The sequence below is a fragment of the Bubalus kerabau genome, chromosome 12 (genome assembly GCF_029407905.1).
Source record: "Bubalus kerabau isolate K-KA32 ecotype Philippines breed swamp buffalo chromosome 12, PCC_UOA_SB_1v2, whole genome shotgun sequence".
NCBI lineage: Eukaryota > Metazoa > Chordata > Mammalia > Artiodactyla > Bovidae > Bubalus > Bubalus kerabau.
In genome coordinates, this window is record NC_073635.1 from 54811517 (window position 1) to 54818327 (window position 6811).

Below are 6811 nucleotides of genomic sequence, written 5' to 3' on the forward strand. Positions count from 1 at the left end.
CCCCCTTAGCTTAAGATCTCCTCAAGGATACAGGCATGTCTGGTCATTTTTGCATTCTCAATCTGATACTCAAAATTTTCTAACAAATATTTAAGAAATTGAATGGGGCAAAGGATGATGAGATTGTTGGATGGCATCACCAACTCAATGGACATTTGTTTCAGCAAACTCCAGGAGATAGTGAAGGACAAGGAAGCCTGGCCTGCTACAGTCCATGGAGTCACAAAGAGCCAGACGTGACTTAGTGACTGAGCAACAACAAAAAGGAGTTGAATGGAATTGTACCAAATATTCAAAACTCAATGAGTGAAAGAAGGTGACTCACATGTCTTATAAAACTAACCTGTTCTTGAGAAACCAAGTATCTGAGAAACTCTAGGAGGTAGAAGAAAACAAAAAGATAGAAAAGTTGAAAAACACAATAGAAATAACTTCAGAGGCAGATGAGATCATGACAGCCACATTTAGAAGTGTCAGAGGGGTTCAGTTCAGTTCAGTTCAGTCGCTCAGTCGCTCGACTCTTTACGACCCCATGAATTGCAGCACGCCAGGCCTCCCTGTCCATCACCAACTCCCGGAGTGCACTCAGACTCACATCCATCGAGTCGGTAATGCCATCCAGCCATCTCATCCTCTGTCGTCCCCTTCTCCTCCTGCCTGCAATCCCTCCCAGCATCAGAGTCTTTTCCAATGAATCAACTCTTCGCATCAGGTGGCCAAAGTATTGGAGTTTCAGCTTTAGCATCATTCCCTCCAAAGAACACCCAGGACTGATCTCCTTTAGGATGGACTGGTTGGATCTCCTTGCAGTCCAAGGGACTCTCAAGAGTCTTCTCCAACACCACAGTTCAAAAGCATCAATTCTTCAGCACTCAGCTTTCTTCACAGTCCAACTCTCACATCCATACATGACCACAGGAAAAACCATAGCCTTGACTAGATGGACCTTGTTGGCAAAGTAATGTCTCTGCTTTTGAATATGCTATCTAGGTTGGTCATAACACTCTAACAGGGAGAACAATTCCCCCTGGAGACAGAATGCAGAACGTGCAACTGCACTGGTAGCTGCACAAGGACAACCTGGCGGATGTCTAGGACCACCAGACCCGGGAGCAGACGGACACAGCCTGGGACCTAAAGAGGTCCATCTTCCACTACCTGGGAAACATGACCGAAAAACTACTTACTCTCCCAAGGTGTATGTGTGCATGCATTGAGTCACTTCAGTCATGTCCGACTCTTCATGACCCTATGGACAGTAGTCTGCCACGGCTCCTCTGTCCATTGGACTCTCCAGGCAAGAATATTGGAGCGGGTAGCTATTCCCTTCTCCAGGGGATCTTGCTGACCAAGGGCCTGAACTCGTATCTCTTATATCTCCAGGATTGGCAGGCAAGTTCTTTGCCAATAGTGCCGCCTAAGCAGTTCCTCAAAGTGGCTCAATGGTAAAGAATCTGCCTGCCAATGCAGGAGACACAGGAGACATGGATTCAATCCCTGAATCAGCAAGATCCCCTGGAGAAGGGAATGGCTACCCACCCCAGTATTCTTGCCTGGAGAATCCCATAGACAGAGGAGCCTGGTGGGCTGTGGTCCATAGAGGGTCGCAAAGGGTTAGACATGACTGAGCAACTGAGCATGCATGCATGCATGCACGCATACACGCATGTTGCAACTACTGAGCCTATGCATCCTAGAGCCCATGTTCCACAACAAGAGAAGCCACCACAATGAAAAGCCCACACACCACAACTAGAGAGTAGACTCTGCTCACCGCAACTGGAGAAAAGCCCCTGCAGCAACAAAGACGCAGCTCAGCCAAAAAAAAAAAAAAAAAAAACCTGTAGCTTCAAGCTAATGAGTTAAAAATCCCCAAAGAGGAATTTTAATAAGTATGAAAAAAATTGTAGACTTCCCTGGTGGCTCAGTTGGTAAAGAATCCACCTGCAATACAGGAGAAACTGGGTTCAATTCCTGGGTCAAGAAGATCCCCTGGAGAAGGAAATGGCAACCTACTCCAGTATTCTTGCCCGGGACATCCCATGGACAGAGAGCCTGGAGGGTTACAGTCCATGGGGTCGCAAAAGAGTCAGACATGACTAAATTGCCACATGAAAGAATTTGAAGACATAGCAAAGTCTCTTATTTAAGAAATCAGATCTTTGGATTAATTTTTAAACAAGAATAAATACAAAACTGAACTAACATTAAAAAGTCAACTTTTTATAACTTTTATATCATGCTGCTGCTGCTGCTAAGTCGCTGCTGCTAAGTCGCTTCAGCCGTGTCCGACTCTGTGCGACCCCATAGACAGTAGCCCACCAGGCTCCCCCGTCCCTGGGATTCTCCAGGCAAGAACACTGGAGTGGGTTGCCATTTCCTTCTCCAATGCATGAAAGTGAGAAGTGAAAGTGAAGTCACTCAGTCGTGTCCAACTCTTAGCGACCCCATGGACTGCAGCCCACCAGGCTCCTCCATCCATGGGATTTTCCAGGCAAGAGTATTGGAGTGGGGTGCCATCGCCTTCTCTGTTTTAGATCATGCAGCCTTACAAAAGAAATTCTGACCCATGCTAAAACATGCATGACCTAGAGGTCATTATGCTAATTGAAATATGCCAGTCACAGTTTGCCGCAAGACAAACACTGTATGATTCCATTTATATGCGGTATCTGTGAATAGTCAAATTCATAGAAACAGAAAGTAGAATGGTGGTTGCCAGAGGGTGAGGAGAAGGGGAGATGGAAAGGTGCTTAGTGGGTATAGAACTCTGGTTTTATAAGATGAAAAGTTCTGGAGATTAGTTGTACAAGAGTGTAAATATACTTAACACTACTGAACTGTACATGTATAAATGCTTAAGATGGTAAATTTCATATACTTTTTACCACAATAAAATATTATAATTATTTTACATTAATAACTTTGCTATATACCAATAGTGTCACATACGATTTTTATTCAATTGGCTTCAAGACAGAGAAGAAAGGAAAAGAAGCATTTCGATTATGGACCACATCAGATGAACATATTGGAATCAACCAACCATTTTAAGTTTTCACAGACTAAAGAAACATTTCTCTTTACAAAAAAATCAAAAGTCCAAACTCACAGCCAAGATGCTTTTAGTTTATTTCACAGCTAAATCTTGAGTTTGATTTTTAAAACACAAGGCAAAAAGTTCTTTGATACTGGAAATGTTTGATATTTCCCCACCCACCCCCAAACTAGACAAATTCTGCATTCTTATATATTTCTTTCTGATTTTATGCTTAGGTTACTTTTTTCCTGTGGCCCTTCAAAAGTGCCTGAAACCTTATACCTATGCTGCAATAAGAAAGAAAGAAAAAAAAAACACATTTGTTTAATTGGAAATATTTAGGGGTGAGCAGAAAAATTTGCATTCTTGCTGACAACTTCTGTACTGAGTTTAGTCCAATGGGATTTAAAGTCTCTGAGATAGTAAACCCTGGAAAGAAGAATTTGTAATGGAAAGGCTGAAAGAGCTTAATTATAGCCAGTAGCACCACTTGAATAGTTTAAGCATACTCAAATGTGCTGTGCTATCATAAGAGCTTTAACAAAAAAAAAGCAGTGATGGAGGTTATAGATCAGACATGACAGACATCACCAGAGAAGCAGCTTCACCATCAGGTTATTTGGGGCGGCCAGTGTAACCACAAAAGAACATCGGCAGTGCTCCTCCCGGGAGCTAAGAGAGACACTACCCTCATTTAGACTCCTGGGATCAGATCATTAAATCTGCTTATGACTTTTGTCAACTCCTCACAAATGTCTCATTCAGGATGGGCTTCCCTGGAGGCTCAGATGGTAAAGAATCTCCCTGCAATGGAGGCAGGATCACACCCAGGTTTAATCCCTGGGTTGGGAAGATCCCGTGGAGAAGGGAATGGCTACCCACTCCAGCATTCTTGCCTGGAAAATTCCACATACAGAAGAGCCTGGTGGGCTACAGTCCATGGGGTCACAAAGAGTCAGACATGACTGAGTGACTAATACTTTCCCTTTTGCTCATCTCACTCAGGATACCTGTCCTGCATATATTTGATGCCTATCGACTTCTTTTATTCATTTATTTTTTAATTTTTTATTGGGGTATAGTTTGTTTATAGTGTGGCATTAGTTTCTGCCATATAGCAAAGTGAATCAGCTCTACATATACATATATCCGCTCTTTTGTGGAATTCCTTCCAATTTAGGTCACCACAGAGCACTGAGTAGAGTTCCCTGTGCCATACAGTAGGTTCTCATTGGTTATCTATTTTACACATAGTATCAATAAAGTAGAAGACTCACATTGAAAGGTCTTTGTGTTTATTTTCAAGAAATAAAATTGTCCTAGGACATATTCCAGAGTTGTCCTCCCTTTCAGAGAAATAGCTTTCCAAGTCCCCCTCTTTCAGTGGCCCCTCTAAGCTGAGAAATGCGATGATCTGCTCACAAGAAAACTAAAGAACATTCCTGGACTTCTCACTCTCCTCTGCACAACCCAGCTGAACACATGGTCCTGCAGGAAGCATCCATCTCCAACTTGCAGTGCTGGGGAACAGGTTCCTATGCCTGGCAAGAGGAGCAGGGTCTTTAACTCCAATAATTCCTGTATAAGAGTAATTCGACAAGTCTTATTTTCTTAGAGGAGCTCTCATTCTTTCAGTCATTGTAATCCAACCCAATTCCTTCTCTCTCTTCATCACCTTTCCTTCTCACCTTGATTGACTTCATGACTATTGTAGCTTTCGTTTCCTTCTGTCTCTGAGACCGCAGACTTCTGAAGTCAGTTTGATTTCCTGGGCTCCCAACATATGGTGCCATTCTAGTCACTAATTGCCATCAATCTCATGACCCCTGCTAGCCTTCCTCTTTTCCAAAACTTAGTTCAAATTCTCAATAGCTATTAGAACTGAATTTTCTGGAACCTGAACTCCCCCACCAACACACACACCCAAATCTCTCCCATTCCTGATTCCTTGCCTGAATCCCTCCATCTTCCATTCCATGGAGTAAGGCATCTTCTCATGGATTTATCAGAAGACTGAAGTTGCAGATAATCTTCCACGCTCTTAGTTCTAATTCAGAACTCCAAAGTTGTGAAAGTAACATGATGAAGTCCTGATTAAAGTATTTCCTTCATCGTTCAAATAAATTTCCACAGTCAGCTGGTGTGAAATGATTAAAGTTGTAACCAGGAGCAGACTCCAGGCCATATCTTGTCTGCCTGGGAAACCTTTTTAATGTAACAGCTTCAGATCTTTCTGTCCCTAGAGGCATTTCTCCTACACTTACTAGCCCATAAAGAACACCAGGGATAGAAATAACTTCCTAGGAGACAACTGGAAAATAGAGAAAATTTTATAGAAGATAACCTCTGCCATGGGAGCCAAATAATCTAGAATCTTCCTTAAAAAAAAAAAAAAAAAAAAAGTCAAGTCACTCCCTCTTGAATATATGTTATTTATTTATATATATGTTCATTTTTTTTCACTATGGAATAGTGAGAACCTAAGCAATGGCAACCCACTCCAGCACTCTTGCCTGGAAAATCCTGTGGACGGAGGAGCCTAGTAGGCTGCAGTCCATGGGGTCGCACAGAGTCGGACACGACTGAAGCAACCTAGCAACAGCAGCAGCAGCGTGTACCTACCGCATTCTAGGCACTGAGAATACATGATGTGCAACGAGACAGCAGCCCTGCCCTCAAGGAATAGATTCCTCATGGCTGTTTGGCTGATTTGACATCATAACCCCTGCTAGCCTTCCTCTTTTCCAAAACTTAGTTCAAATTCTCAATAGCTATTAGAACTGAATTTTCTGGAACCTGAACTCCCCCCCCCCAACACACACACCCAAATCTCTCCCATTCCTGATTCCTTGCCTGAATCCCTCCGTCTTCCATTCCATGGAGTAAGGCATCTTCTCATGGATTTATCAGAGACTGAAGTTGGAATTCTTTTCATTCTTTATCTTTTTCATTGGTCATATCAGGAGCTGCTGTGAAACCAATTTGTGATTGTAGCTACTCAGCCACTAATCTCTTCATTCATTTATGTACTGTCTCTCTTCCTATCAATACTTCCAGGTTAAGCTTTTTTTAAAAAACTCTATATATGCCCTTCCAAAATAAATGGCTCATTCTGAGGCCATTTTAGCATCACAAAAGACACTTTCATGACCCTCCTTAAAGCTGTCAATATCTACCCAGCAAGTCAAAGGTATCCTGTAGATATTGAACTATATCTACTTCTCTTTATATAAAGTGATATAGTAGATTTTGAGATAGGTTTGCAAAGTGCAAACCTATCTTTCATTGGAAGGCATTAGTTGGTCTTTAAACCAAATTAAACTAAACCAAACAATCACAACACCACCACAAACACTTTGTAAATAGAAAATACAGTAACTCTTACTTACACACTCTTTAAATAGTCTGAAATCAAATTTCACAACAAGCAATGTTTTCTTAACCTTTGAACCTTCTTATGTTTCCCCCACTCTTATCTTCCCCGACTCTTACCTTCCTCCCATCTTAGTCTGTACACAATTATATTCATTTGAGTACTAACTTAGAGATTGAGGGTGCTTTAAAATGCATATAATGCATTTAAAAGTCAAAATATAAGAGATTTTTAATTGCCTATCCTAAGAATTTTCTGTAATGTGGTTCTGTCTCTAATAGCAAGTATTTTACAAATGTCAAAATTTCTGAATAATAGCTCTCTAAAAAGAGAAAGATGGTAATAGCACATTCAAGCTAATGAAGACAGGGACTAATGTTTGCTGAGAGCTTTAAAAA